The sequence below is a fragment of the Aegilops tauschii genome, chromosome 2 (genome assembly GCF_002575655.3).
Source record: "Aegilops tauschii subsp. strangulata cultivar AL8/78 chromosome 2, Aet v6.0, whole genome shotgun sequence".
In the NCBI taxonomy this organism is placed as follows: domain Eukaryota; kingdom Viridiplantae; phylum Streptophyta; class Magnoliopsida; order Poales; family Poaceae; genus Aegilops; species Aegilops tauschii.
Window position 1 is genome coordinate 642,499,660 of NC_053036.3, and position 15,334 is coordinate 642,514,993.

At 44.9% G+C, this 15,334-nt stretch overlaps 1 pseudogene; it reads right to left on the reverse strand.

Annotated features, from left to right (window-relative positions):
* Window positions 1–4,875: 4,875 nt before the first annotated feature.
* On the reverse strand, window positions 4,876–13,062 carry LOC141042143 (disease resistance protein RGA5-like; annotated as a pseudogene).
* Between the last annotated feature and the right edge of the window lie 2,272 nt (window positions 13,063–15,334).

Consider the following 15,334-nt stretch of genomic DNA (forward strand, 5'->3'; position numbering starts at 1 on the left):
TGTATTTATGCAAGTATCACCAATGAATCCATGAAAACATTCAAGACTGTATTTTTTGTTCTTATTTTCTCTCATATATGGGATTGGATTTAAATCTTTAAGGTGAAATGTGTCAAAACTATCTAATGTCAATTATATTACAAACATGATTAGATTGTGCACAGTGGATGCATATTTTAAACGACGAACATTACAAATGTAACATGAGTTTGTTATTAATATTTAACAATGTTATCACATCATGTTGTCATAAGTTATTAAAACTATATTAGCTCTGAATGTGATATGATAAAAATGAGTTAAAAATAAGCATAAATGTTTAGTATAAACATGTTCAAATTGTGGCTTCTCAGCCTCACAAACCATTTTTGGATTTATCCTTTGATAGGTGGGTGCCATAATGGCAAAAATTACCTAGGAAAGGACAGTCCTGTTGATTTTATTAAAAATTCTTATTCTAGAATTTACTATTCAAGAAGCCTAATCATAATCAAGACATCATTATCTGGATATTTTCGAGACCATAAATTCATACCAAAAATGTATAAACTCTATTTATGCAAGTATCACCAATGAATCCATGAAAACATTCAAGACTATATTTTTTGTTCTTATTTTATCTCATATATGGGATTGGATTTAAATCTTTAAGGTGTAATGTGTCAAAACTATCTAATGTCACTTATATTACAAACACGATTAGATTGTGCACAGTGGATGCATATTTTAAACGACGAACATTACAAATGTAACATGAGTTTGTTATTAATATTTAACAAAGTTATCACATCATGTTGTCATAAGTTATTAAAACTATATTAGCTCTGAATGTGATATGATAAAAATGAGTTTAAAATAAGCATAAAGGTTTAGTATAAACATGTTCAGATTGTGGCTCCTCAACCTCACAAACCATTTTGGGTCCGTCTATGTCACATCTAGATGTGAGATAATATCTCACATCTAAATATGATGTCATCAATTTTTGTGGGCACTTTGTTTGTTTGTCTCTGTTGTATCGATCTTGTTTCACGTCTTATTTTCTGTGACTCCCGCTTCAGCCCACCGCGACGCTGCAGTGACAAACAACGCACCTCTCAGACATGGCATGGCCTGCCATGGGCCTTGTGGTCGTTATACTTGTTGGGGTTGTGCATAAAAAACCAAACAAAACGCTCAATAAGTTTTGCCTTATTGGTGATTGTTGCTCTTTTATGGGCCTGGGCTTGTGGGAAAAAGCTTATGAAATGAAAAACTTACACATGAAATTTCCTCAAAAAAGAAACTGCAGATGCTTTGTTTACTGAAAAGAAAAACTGCAGATGCTTTGTACTTACAAAATAGAAAAACATTGCACTAGTATCAACGGACTGGGCAGCAATAAAATCAGTAATGATCCAGTCATGATGTGGAAATTGCATCACCAATTGATTGGATATATGTGCAACTTGACATTGTATCGGAAGCATCAAGTACAAAAATTGATTAAAAAAAGAGAGCAGAAAAGATCCTTCAAATTGTTACTTCCTCTCACCACACACATATGAATACTTGCAATAAGTTGTACTCCATAAAAAGGGCCATTGAGACTGCATGCATATCATGATACTTCACTATTCTGTAACAGAAAATTTTGGAATCATGAAATACAAAACTACAGACAAGAGGAACAGAGACAAGAACAAGCAGTGATGCTTTTCAAATAGTTCTTTAAAAATAGAAGCATGTTGTAAAAATAACTCGTAAGCACAAAAAATTATTCCGACGTTTGGATGTAATTTTTTCAAAAAACCAACCGGTTTATGAAAATTTTGGTGAAGTCAAAAATTTGTAATATCATCCGAAAAAATAAATTTGGAAAAGAGAGACACCACAATTATATTAATTATAAGAATTCAAATTTGGAAAAAGATCATGATTCTTAAAAACAATAATTTTAAAACAAAAATTTGGGAAAAGTGTTTTTAAGTTCGTAATTCTTAAAAAATCTTGATGATCAGACAGATGCCCCACAAATTGTATGTCAGGGATACAGTTGGACTTGCAACTAGGACAAAAAATGTCGTTTCCCAGTTACGAGCTGAGAGTGTGATTGCAACTAGGACAAAAAAAGGTTGGGCCCCAGTTGCGAGTCAAAGGTGGACTTGCAACTGGGACAAAAATAGTCAGGTTCCGGTTACAAGTCGAGGGTGGACTTGCAACTGGGGCAGAAAATGGTCGGCCCTAGTTGCGAGTCGAGGATAAACTTGCAACTGGGACAAAAAAAAGGTTGGACCCCAATTGCGAGTCGAGGATGGGGTTGCAACTGAGACAAAAAAGGTCAGACCCTAGTTGCGAGTCACAATGAACTTGCAACTGGAAGTAAAATTTGGCTCATAATTGCGAGTCAAGGATGGACTTGCAACTGGGACAAAAAATGGTCAGGCTCTACTTGCGAGTCGAGGGTGGACTTGCAACTAGGGAAAAAAGTTTGGACGTAGTTGCGAGTCAAGTGTGGACTTGCAACTGGACAAAAAGGTCAGACCCGAGTTGTGAGTTGAGGGTGGACTTGAAACTAGCACAAAAATAGGTTGGGCCCTAGTTACGAGTCAAGATTGGACTTGCAATTGAGACAAAAGGTCGCGCTCCAGGTGCAAGTCAAGGGTAGACTTGCAATTAGGGCAAAAAAGGTTGGGTCCTAGTTGCGAGCCGAGGGTGGACTTGCAACTGAGAAAAAAAAAGTTAAACCCTAGTTGCGAGTTAAATGGTGGACTTGAAACTAGGACAAAAAAGGTTGGGTCCACTTGCGAGTCAACGGTAGACTTGCAACTGGGACGAAAAAGGTTGAACCCAATTGTGAGTTGAGGTTGGACTATCAACTGGAGAAAAAAAGGCCAGGCTACAGTTGTGAGTCGATGATGGACTTGCAATGGGACAAAAAAGGTTGGGCCCTCAGTTGCGAGCCGATGGTGGACTGACAATTGGGACTAAAAAATATGAGGCTCCAGTTGTGAGTCGAGGGTGAACTTGCTACTGGGACAAAAAAGGCCAGCCTTGAGTTGCGAGTCGAGAATGGACTCGCAGCTGGGACAAAAAATTCGGGCCCCGATTACGATTCAAGGTTGGGATTGCAACTGGGACAAAAGAAGGCCAGGCCCCGATTGCAAGTTGAGAATGGACTTGTAACTGAACAAGAAAAAAGACATCATCTTTGATTGTGGACAGTCAATTGACAACGAAGTAAAAAAACATTAATTTAAAAAATAAAATGGAAAAATGGAAAAATAAAATAAATAATTTCATGAATCAAAAACTTTACAAATTTAAGAAAAAGAAGGAAAAAGCAAAAAAATAAAAATAAAAAAATAAAAAATGTTTGCTTGTGGCTACAACCCACGCCGAGGCAAAGGTACGAGGGCTGTTATAAAGGAAACAACGGGCTAAACGCTACGATGAGAACCCCTCTCGCGAGCGACGCATGCAGAGACAACACCAAACAACAACAAAAAAGACCAAAGAACACGAATCTTGATGTCTAAATCGTGTAGTTAAAAGTTAGATGTGATGTAACTATTTCACATTCACATCTACTCCCTGTAAGTCTTTTTAAACATTTTAAATGGAATACAGAATACGGATGTATGTAGACATATTTTAGAGTGTAGATTCAATCATTTTGCTTCGTATGTAGTCACTTGGTGGAATATCTAGAAAGACTTATATTTAGGAACGGAGGGAGTAGATGTTAAAATAGCAAACCCGTTACGAAAATGCATAGAAAAACGCAAAAACACTCAAAACAAAAAGGGAAAGTTGGCGTCTCGTCCATTCTCCACTTACACCTCTGTAAGCACACAAACAACTCAAAACAAAAACAAAAAACAGAAAAAAAATACTAATATACAACCCTAGACTTAAGAAAATCAATACATCAATAGAGAAAAAAAAGATTAAAATAGTCCACAAAGAGATGGTATCGGATGAGTGAGACTCTTTCAATTCTACACATCGGTTTGAAAAAAAACACAAGCACTTCAGAGGGGATAGCAGGCCCATACAATGGACAGAGACAGCCCCGGGAGGGACACGCGATGCAGGACACAGACATCGACGCAAGGGACAAAACAACGCCGCATCAACAGATTTTGCACGAACTTTACAGCCTTGATCTTGTGGTGGACAACTTAGATGTAAGATAACTATTTCACATCTAGATGTGAAATAGCAAATCTGAACCATTTTTATAGATCTCCCTCAAGATGGAGTTCTGGGTGTACGAAGTCATGTCCATGTTCTGGACTTGGCTGTGGAGGGAGTGGATGATGTCCAGGGATGTCGCCAACGGAAAAAAATGAAATAAGAAGAGGGTTTCTAGTGCTGGTGCAATGCATAACAAAGAATAGCCAAGAACAACTTCGAATAATAAACAGACAACAAGGACAGATAAGCGCACGAGTTCAGGGGGCACGGCCACAGCACCCATGGCGCGTGCGGGGATGCCCAGAGCACGCAGGGTGCACCCACCTTGCCACAACACCTCCCCGACGGTGATTGGCCGGTCCTCTCGGGCCGTGCAATCACCGGCGGCAAGATGCCGTCGCAAGGAGCGCGACATGCGCAAGAACCAAAGACTCGACATAACGTCTAGAACATCATTGTGACTGCTCTACGATCTATTGCAACCAAACACTTGCCCCCGCGACGCACTTGGTGGGCATGACCACAGCAAGTAGGCCTCGTCGATGGTGCTCGCGCATGCCGCTCACATCGCCAAAGCACCTCGCCCCCGCTGGTCTTATGACCTATATTTTTGTTTTTTATGCCAAATTTGCGTATTGAATCAATATGAATGTAATTGTTTGTATACCAAATGTAATTTTCTTTTGAAACTATCATAAGATTAGCTCGGGTGAAGAATAACTGAACCCTTGGTGATGAATAGTATTACTAGTGTTTCAAATGCATAAATAAGTATCATAATACGATAAAATTATATAAGGTTAAAAAGAATATAGGCAAACGTATACTTCCACTAATTGCATATACGGTTTAGAAATATACACAAATGTAATACATGTTGCTCGAAAGTGTGAACAAGTACTTGCGTCAACTTCACCTTGTTTTTCTGTGAATGTTAGTATGGGCCTGTTTTGATTCATCTTGACCTCTTTCTGAACAGCATATTTCACCTTTTGAGTCTCAGTGTCTTCTTTGTTGAAGGGGAACTCGACAACAATATGTTCAAGCAAAGAGAGATTCTCTATACCAAGTACAAGATCACCAAACTGAAGCAATGTGTCATGCACATTATATAAAACTAACAGGAGGGTATGTAGACTTTGCATGGCTACCCATGCAAACTTCAACTCCATGGTGTCACCCTTGATAGTAAACCTCTTTAGACACCGAAATGGATAAGCATCTTCAAGGAACAACCGTTTATCTCCACCCTGTGTTGGTTTCTCCACTTGGATGTACAGTTCATTGAGAGATGCTATGTTCCCAAGTACTTGAATGCCCTCTTCTCCCAGTGTTTCAAGTGCAATATTTGGAGAGAAGAGGAAAGACATGGAGCACATCCACCTAGGCATTGCACAAGTGATGCTATCAGCCACGTAGAATAACAACAGTTGGGTTAGTTCAATAAAGGTTGACGGGAGCTCTTCTTCTATATTAGTGTACCTAATGTCCAGCAGTTGTAGAAATCGCAGATTCCCAGTAACTTTTCGGATCCTGGTGATAGATGTACCCATTAAACTCAGATACCTCAAGTGAAACAAACTTCATATATCCTTCCAATTATTATTGTCCACTTCCCTGCGGTAACTTAAATCGAATACACGTAGGACTGGGAAACCCGAAAGTGTTGGCAACAAACTGAAAGCTGGTCTAGCCACAGTAAGTGACCTCACATGGGTCAAGCCCATGGTTGACAGCTGATTAGCAACTTCTCGAATGCAGGTCTGGACAGAAAATCGGCGGATCTTACTTGGTAGATACTCTGGTTGCTGACCACCTATTGTTGTCAGGAAATTCTCCTCATTTGATAAGGAAATGATGAGGTCACGCACCATATCGTGTATACGACAAGAGCACATTTTATTTGCATTGTCAAATTTTACAGGTTGGACCAAGCTTTTATTAATGAGCTCATCCAAGTAATCGCCTCCTACTTCATACAAGCTCTTCCCCTGTTCTTTTTTCACAAAACCTTCTCCCACCCATTTCCATATCTGCTGTTCTGTTTCAATCTCATAATCCTCTGGGTATAGACTAAGATGCAGTAAAAAAGTCTTCTAGTGTGGAGGTAGGTTAGAGTAACTGACATATAATATCCTTCTCATGTTCTTCACATCATCATGACTATTGTCTAGCCCTGACACCTTGGACCAACACTCAAGTGTATGTGCTCTTCCCTTTTTGTTGGACAACAAGCTACCTATCGTAAGTATAGCTAGCAGCACACCCCCACATTTTTTAGAATGTTCTCAGATACTTCAAACAATTGATTAGGTGGTGACCTGTCCCCCATATCATATATTCTTTGATAGAACAACTTTCTTGAGTCCACAGCAGAAAGAGGATTCAGCCGATAGACACCATCAGCTTGCTGGGCAACATCAAGGATGCGAGTTGTTGTGATTACTCTGCTTCCATATTCATTCTCAATCAACGCAAATTTGATGTTTTCCCACACAGACGTATCCCATATGTCATGAATAACAATCATGTACCTTCAATTAATACCAAAACACATATATTATAAGGCTATTTAAGTTCTCATACATTGAGAAGAATTGAGCTACTTAATTAAGTGTAACTTAAATGGCAAAGGAAATAGAAAACTTAGTTCTGCACTATTGCAGTTTCCTTTTAACATCCATGGCTGAAACATTTCGGAGGGAGGGGGCATATGCACATACGTACCTCTTGTTTTCAAGAAATATTCTTATTTCACAGATGAGCTGTTCTTCACCCCACGATGCCTCACTGGTGTTTTGGATGCTCTGCTTGTGAAGTTGATGGAGCAAGCTCTTGAAAATCTGCTCCATGTTAGGATTAAGAGACACGGAAATAAAGGTTGAACAATCAAATTGCCGTTCTTGGTTATCTTCTTGCACTTTCAGCTTCTCATAGACTGCATTAGCCAGGGTTGTCTTGCCTAATCCACCAGATCCAACAATGGAGACCACCTTCAGTTGTTTCTCGGAAACCTCGTCTCCCTTTGTTAGCATCTCGACTACCTCTAGCCTCTTCTCTTCAATGCCAACAAGCGCCGTCACCTTTGTATACAAGGCTTTCAGGCGAAGGGTATGAACCGTTGGACCAGGTGGTTTGGCAGCAGCCACACTGTCAATCTTGTACCTATTGTTGAAGATAATATTCGCAGCTATATCTCTAGGCGTTACGCATGTATCTTTCTGTTATGTTTCTATCTTCCGTAGGTAGTTGAATAGATTCTATCTCTACCTCTCTTGTTCTCCAAGAATGTAATTCAAACAGATGTATGCGCCTATGGGATAAGCCCCATCAATCTATAAATACACACCGCCCTCCAACGAGGGTGATACGCTTCCTCCTATCAATTTCTACATGGTAATCAGAGCATCCTCTTCCTTCTCGTCCTAAACCGCAGAAGCCTAGATCGACCTCCCCACAGAAAAACCATGTCGTCCTCCTCCTCCACCCCAACTCTCTCTGGCCTTGGATCCAAGGTCACAGAGAAGCTTACATGCGAGAACTATCTCCTGTGGAAGGCGCGGATCCTGCCGCACTTCCTTGGGGCGGGCCTTTACGGCTATCTGGATGGCACCATTGCCGAACCAGAGAAGATGCTGACCGTGAAGGGCAAGGAGGGCAAGGACCAAGTCGTCATCAACCCGGTGTATGAATCCTAGATGCATCAGGACCAGCAGGTCCTTGGGCACCTCATGAACAACCTGTCAAAGGAGGTGCTGGTCTCGGTTGTTTCTATCAGGACGGCACAAGCACTCTGGACATCATTGGGTAATATGTTTGCTTCTCAATCACGCTCACGTATTAATAATCTTGGGATCTCCCTGTCCAATGCCAAAAAGGGCAACCAATCTGCACCGGTGTACTTCTCCCGGATGCCTGGATATGCCGACGAGCTTGCTGCCGCGGGGAAGCCACTAGATGAGGATGAACTCGTCTCTTTCCTGCTGGTGGGGCTGGACCTCGACTACAACCCTTTGGTCTCGGTTGTTTCTATCAGGACGACACAAGCACTCTGGACATCATTGGGTAATATGTTTGCTTCTCAATCACGCTCACGTATTAATAATCTTCGGATCTCCCTGTCCAATGCCAAAAAGGGCAACCAATCTGCACCGGTGTACTTCTCCCGAATGCGTGGATATGCCGACGAGCTTGCTGCCGCGGGGAAGCCACTAGATGAGGATGAACTCGTCTCTTTCCTGCTGGTGGGGCTGGACCTCGACTACAACCCTCTGGTCTCGGCCCTAGACACCCGCACCGAGCTGATCACCATCGATGCAGTCTATTCCCAAGTGTGCAACTTCGATCAGCGAGTCGAGCTGCTCACAGGAGGCCATGATGTGGGCATCAAATCTTCTGCAAACTCTGCCAGTCATGGCGGAGCTCCCCCTCGTGGCTATGGCAGGGGGAGAGAACAGAAGCAAGGAGGTGGCGGCGGTGGCTACAAGAAGAAGCAGACCACCGGCGGGCGCCCCTTCTACAACAACAACAAGGGTGCTCGTCCAGGTGGTGGCTCGTCCAGCAGCAACAAGGCCAACAATGATCTGATCCAGTGCTAGATCTGTAGCAAGATCGGTCACAGCACAAGGGACTGCTGGTACCGCTTCGATGATGACGCTCAAGAAGAAAAAGTTGCTGCTGCGGCTCAGTATCGTGTTGACACTAACTAGTATGTCGACAGCGGCGCAACTAACCACCTCACAGGAGAGTTGGAGAAGTTGATGACCCGTGAAAAGTATCGGGGCCACGACCAAATCCATGGTCCAGATGGATCAGGTATGAGAATAAATCATGTTGGTCAATCAATTATCAAAACCCCTAGCCATCCTATTCATCTTAAAAATATCCTTCATGCTCCTAATGCTCAAAAATACCTTCTTTCTGTACATCGCATTGCTCTAGACAATCATGTATTACTTGAGTTTTACCCCTTCTTCTTTTTGATTAAGGATCTAGCAAAGAGGAAGGTGCTCTACAGAGGTAGATGCGTTGGAGGGCTCTATCCGTTGATCCCTCGCTTTAGGAGCTCAAATAAACAAGCTTTTGGTGTCACCCAATTATCTTCGGCAAGGTGGCACGATCGTCTAGGACATCCTTCTTTTGCTATTGTTCAATGAGTGCTTAGGAAAAATAAACTCCCGTTTGTTGGTGAGCCTAGTAGTGAAACAGTGGGTGATTCATGTCAAAAAGCAAAAAGTAATCAACTCCCATATCCCGTGTCAACTAGTGTTTCTTCTAAACCATTAGAACTCATTTTTCTGATGTATGGGGGCAAGCACCCACTTCTGTTGGTCGACACAAATACTATGTAAGCTTCATTGATGATTATAGCAAGTATACATGGATCTATCTTATTAAACATAAGTCTGATGTGTTTCAAGTTTTCCAAAATTTCCAAGTTCTTGTTGAACGAAAGTTTGATAGCAAAATTATCACAGTCCAATCGGACTAGGTGGCGAGTACAAGAAACTAAACTCTTTCTTCCAAAAATTGGGAATTTCCCATCATGTTTCTTGTCCACACGCACACCAACAGAATGGCTCCGCTGAACGCACGCATCGCCATATTGTTAAAGTTGGACTTTCTCTACTTGCAAACGCTTCCATGCCATGAAAATTCTAGGATGAAGCCTTCCTCACTGCCACGCATCTCATTAATATTCTTCCAAGCCGTGTCATCAACTACCAAACACCTACAGAACGGCTTTCGTAAACAAAACCAAACTATGCCTCCCTTCGAGTTTTTGGGTGTGCATGTTGGCCCAATCTTCGACCCTACAACACCAGAAAACTTTCCTTTCGCTCAAAACAATGTGTTTTCATTGGTTATAGTCCACAACATAAAGGGTTCAAGTGCTTAGATGAGTAAACTGGAAGAGTTTACATATCCAGGGATGTTGTGTTCGATGAGACCGTTTTTCCGTTTCAAGGTCCCCATCCCAATGCCGGAGCTCTCCTACAAAAACAAATCCTTCTTCTTCCTAGTTCTCTTTCCGGTTTAGATCAAGGGCGTAATGGTATTTTTGATGATCACATGACTAACCCTCATAACCATACAACATAGTATCCTGGTGATGCAGATGATACAGGCATTTGTGGCACAAAAACGATCCAGAAACTGCTGAAAACGAAGCTGTACAACAGCCAATATTTCATGCAGCGGAACCGGACATGGGCGCTGGACACGAGGGAGATTCACCTGCGCCTGCAACTGCGTCAGGATCAGCAGGCTCCAGACCCAAGAGGATCGCCTGCAGCAGCAGGCCACCTCGGAGTCACGCGCGCGTCGCAGTGACAGCGCCTCCCTCACGAGGCGGGCCACGAACGCGCCGCCCAGTGCGCATGGACCCACCTTCAGGTCAATCATCGCCCGCCACGCGCGGCGTAGTCCGGCGGGCCGCTTACAGCGACCGGGCCCCCGACAGCGGTCGGGCTCACGACAGCGACCGGGCCAGCGCAGATTCGCCTGACGCGCCTGGTGCACCCGACGGTGGATCGCCCTCGGGATCCGCCTCTACCAGCCCTGCACACCCAGGCGGATTGGGCGGATCTTCTGCAGCGCCAACTCCTGTAGCGCGTTCTACACGTCTTGGTACACGTCTACAAACAGGAAAAATTAATCCTGTCAATTACAAAAATATTCTTAAATTCGGGCTGACATGTTCTACTGATGTACCACATTCTGTTGAAGGGGCGCTGAATGATGCTAAGTGGAGAAAAGCCATGGAAGAAGAATACAAGGCCTTGAGGAAGAATGAGACTTGGCACTTGGTTCCACCGGGTCAAGGTAAAAATTTGATAGATTGCAAATGGGTATACAAAGTTAAAAGAAAGTCTAATGGCACTATTGACCGGTATAAGGCTAGGTTAGTAGCTAAAGGTTTCAAACAGAGATAAGGGATAGATTATGAGGACACGTTTAGTCCTGTTGTCAAGGCTGCTACTATCAGGCTTGTGTTGTCTATTGATGTCTCTGGGAATTGGTGCTTAAGGAAATTTGATGTACAGAATGCATTTTTACATGGTATTCTGGAAGAGGAGGTTTACATGAAACAACCACCTGGGTTGAAAGCAAGCATGCACCTTTACATGTGTCCAATCTTGATAAAGCTCTGTATGGTCTGAAGCAGGCCCCGAGAGCGTGGTACTCATGATTGAGTGCAAAATTGCAAAATATTGGTTTTGTTTCATCCAAGTCAGATACCTCATTGTTTATTTACAATAGGTCTAATATCACAATGTTCATGCTCATATATGTTGATGATATTATTGTCACCAGCTCGTCCAGTGAAGCAGTGATAGCACTTCTGAAGGACTTGGGCTCAGAGTTTGCTCTCAAGGACTTGGGAGATCTGAGTTTCTTCTTAGGGATTGAAGTCAAGAAAACTGATAATGGTATAGTCCTCTCTCAAGAAAAATACGCAACTGATCTTTTGAAAAGAGTTGGCATGCAGAATTGTAAACCCTCTCCAACTCTGTTATCTAGTTCAGAAAAACTATCTTTGCATGAAGGAGAACATCCAAGTCAGGAAGATGGCACTCAATCAGGAGTATGATTGGTGCACTTCAGTATTTAACCCTTACTAGACCTGATATCTCTTTTGCTGTGAACAAAGTTTGTCAGTTTCTACATGCACCTACCACCTTACATTGGTCTGCTGCAAAGCGTATTCTGAGGTATGTGAAGAATACAGTAAGTGTTGGTTTACCATTCAGTAAATCTCAGTCTACTCTTGTCAGTGCTTTCACTAATACTGATTAGGCTGGAGACCCAGATGACAGAAGGTCAACAGGTGGCTTTGCAATATGTGTTGGTCAAAATGTAATATCATGGTGTGCTAAGAAACAAGTCACAGTCTCTCGGTCTAGTACAGAGGCTGAGTATAAAGCTCTAGCTAATGGGTACAGTCCATGCTAAAGGAACTTGGAGTGCCACTGGTATAAGTTCCTTGTATTTGGTGTGATAATTTGGGAGCCACATACCTTTCTGCAAATCTTGTTTTTCATGCCAGAACCAAAAACATTGAGATAGATTTCCACTTTGTTAGAGAGCGTGTTGCTAACAAGAAGTTGGACATTCGGTTTATTTATTCAAAAGATCAAGTTGCAGATGGCTTCACAAAGGCTTTGCCTACACGGAGCTTTCAAGAATTCAAGCGTAATCTCAACTTAGCCAAGTTGTGATTATGGTGCGTGTTAAAGTTAATATTCGCAGCTATATCTCTAGGCGTTACGCATGTATCTTTCTGTTATGTTTCTATCTTCTGTAGGTAGTTGAATAGATTCTATTTCTACCTCTCTTGTTCTCCAAGAATGTAATTCAAACAGATGTATGCGCCTATGGGATAAGCCCCATCAATCTATAAATACATGCGGCCCTTGAACGAGGGTGATACACTTCCTCCTATCAATTTCTACACCTATTACGCTGCTCACTGACCTCCTTGATGCGGCTCTTGATGTCTTTGATATCGATGCCAATCTTGTGGCGAATCTTGCCCTTAGTCAGCAGGCTGAGGCTCTTATCAATGAAATTCCTGAAGCTATGGGACTTCTCTGGTCGGCCATGGGATTCGATGCGCACCATGAACTTGTCAATGCTATGTTCCAGGTCATATGACAGGTCCCTCATAGCCTTGGCCCTAACCTTGACTTACTTGATTGTCCGGTTGCTGGTCGATTGGCGCCTCAGATATCCTGAGGAGAGCTGTTTCCATGCTCTCCATCTCGGCTTGGAGGAACATGATCTCGCCCCTCACACCCCTCCGAAGGTTGTACTCTTTGTGATTAGGCCGGCTAGCTTGGGCAGGATGGTGCCCATCGCTCCAATCACCGCCTAAGCCATGCTCAACCTCTCAGCCGGCTGTTGGTGTTTGCAGAAACAGCGGTGGAGGGTGGTGGCGATCTGCTGCGGTGATGAAGAACTTCGACTTGCATCTGCCAGCCACTACTGGAATTAGCTACTTTGCCATCTGCCAGCTCTTTGACGTCTGCTAGCGGACGGCAAATAAGCTCTTTGCCATCAGCTACCTGAAAGCAGACGGCAAAGAACAGGCTGATGGCAAAGAAAGCCTTTGCCATCAGCCTGTTCTTTGCCGTCCGCTAGCGGACGGCAAAGAGGGAGGGGGCCCCCACTGAGGAGCTGGTTAAAAAATACTTAACGGCCCCCCTATTTGCCGTCCGCTAGCGGACGGCAAAGCGCACATTAGCGGACGACAAAGGTGGCGGACAGCAAAGATTGAACGTACCTAACGGCCGGCGCGCCCCACCCCCTCTCTCTGTTTCCCTCCCACACACGCGCGCCGCCGCCCCCACCACTCGTCGCCGCCCGGTCGCACCACCGCCCAGCCGCCCCACTGTCCCCCCGCCCCGTCGCCCCGGCTCGGCGCCACCGCGCCCAGGCCCCCCGGCGACCCGCCCCCCCCCCCCCCCGCGCCCCACCGCCCCGGGCGCCACCGCTCCACCGGCCGCCCGCCCCGTCGCCCCGGCCCCCCGCCCCGTCGCGGCGCCGCCGCGCCGAGGCCCCCCGGCGACCCGGCCCCCCCACGCCTCAAGGCCCCGGGCGCCGCCGCTCCACCGGCCGCCCGCCCCGTCGCCCCCGCCGCCCTGGCGTGTCGGCGCCGCCGCGCCCCGGCCCCCCGGGGCCCCAGCCCCCCGCGCCCCACCGCCCTGGGACCGGCGCCGCCGCCCCAGGCCGCCACGCCCCCCTCCTCCACCGGCCACCTCCTCCACCAGCCCAGGTGAGCTCTACCTCTCCTTTTTTTTTTCTGTTTTTTCGTTTTAGGTTTATGTTTAGTTTAGATTTAGTTTTAGTTTTAGTTTTAGGTTTAGGTTTAGGTTTAGGTTTAGTTTTAGTTTAGTTTGAAGTTTATATTTAGTTTTTTCCTTTTTGTTTCTGTTTTTTTAGTTTTAGGTTTATGTTTAGATTAGATTTAGGTTTAGTTCAGTTTTAGGAAAGAAAAAGAAGAAGAAGAAAAAACAGGAGAGGAGGAGAAGAAAAAGAGGAAAAAGGAAAGGAAGAAGAAGAGGAGGAGGAGGAGAAGAAAAAATAAGAAGAGGAAGAAGAAGAAGAAGAAGAAAAAAACAAGAGAGGAGGAGAAGAAGAAGAGGAAAAAGGAAAGGAAGAAGAGGAAGAGGAGGAGGAGAAGAAAAAAGAAGAAGAGGAAGAAGAAGAAGAAAAAAACAGGAGAGGAGCAGAAGAAGAAGAAGAAGAGGAAAAAGGAAAGGAAGAAGAAGAAGAGGAGGAGGAGAAGAAAAAAGAAGAAGAGGAAGAAGAAGAAGAAGAAAAAACAGGAGAGGAGGAGAAGAAGAAGAAGAGGAAAAAGGAAAGGAGGAAGAAGAAGAAGAAGAAGAAGAAGAAGAAGAAGGAAAAAAAAGGAAGAAAAGGAAGAAAAGGAAGAAGAGGAAGAAGAAGAAAAGGAAAAAAAGACCCCGACCCGGCACCCCGGCACGACACCCCGACCCCGAGACCCCGACCCCGACACCCCGACCCCGACCCCGACACCGACACCCCGACCCCGAGACCCCGACCCCCACACCCCGACCCCGACACCGACATCGACACCCCGACCCCGAGCCTGACCCGACACCCGGAGACCCCGACCCCGACCCCGACCCCGACACCGACACCCCGACCCCTAGCCTGACCCGACACCCCGACACCGACACCGACACGGCACCCCGACCCGACACCCTGACCCCGAGACCCCGACCCCGACCCCGACACGGCACCTCGACCCGACACCCCGACCCCGACACCGACACCCTGACCCCGAGACCCCGACCCCGAGCCTGACCCGATACCCCGACCCCGACACCGACAAGGCACCCCGACCCGACACCCCGACCCCGAGACCCCGACCCTGACCCCGACACGGCACCCCGACCCCCGACACCTCCCGAAAAGGTGTTCTTTGGCCTTGAAGAGGCCGACGAGGTCATATATTTGTGAATTATTAGTTAGGTCATATATTTTTCGATTTTGTGATATACTTCAGTGATATACATATTATTATTCATGTCGGTACTTTTTTTCATGTTGTACTAATTTCGTTTATTCTTTGTCATGGCAGGTGTTAACAGATGGTGGGCGCTGGTCGGGAGCATGCCGAGGCCCC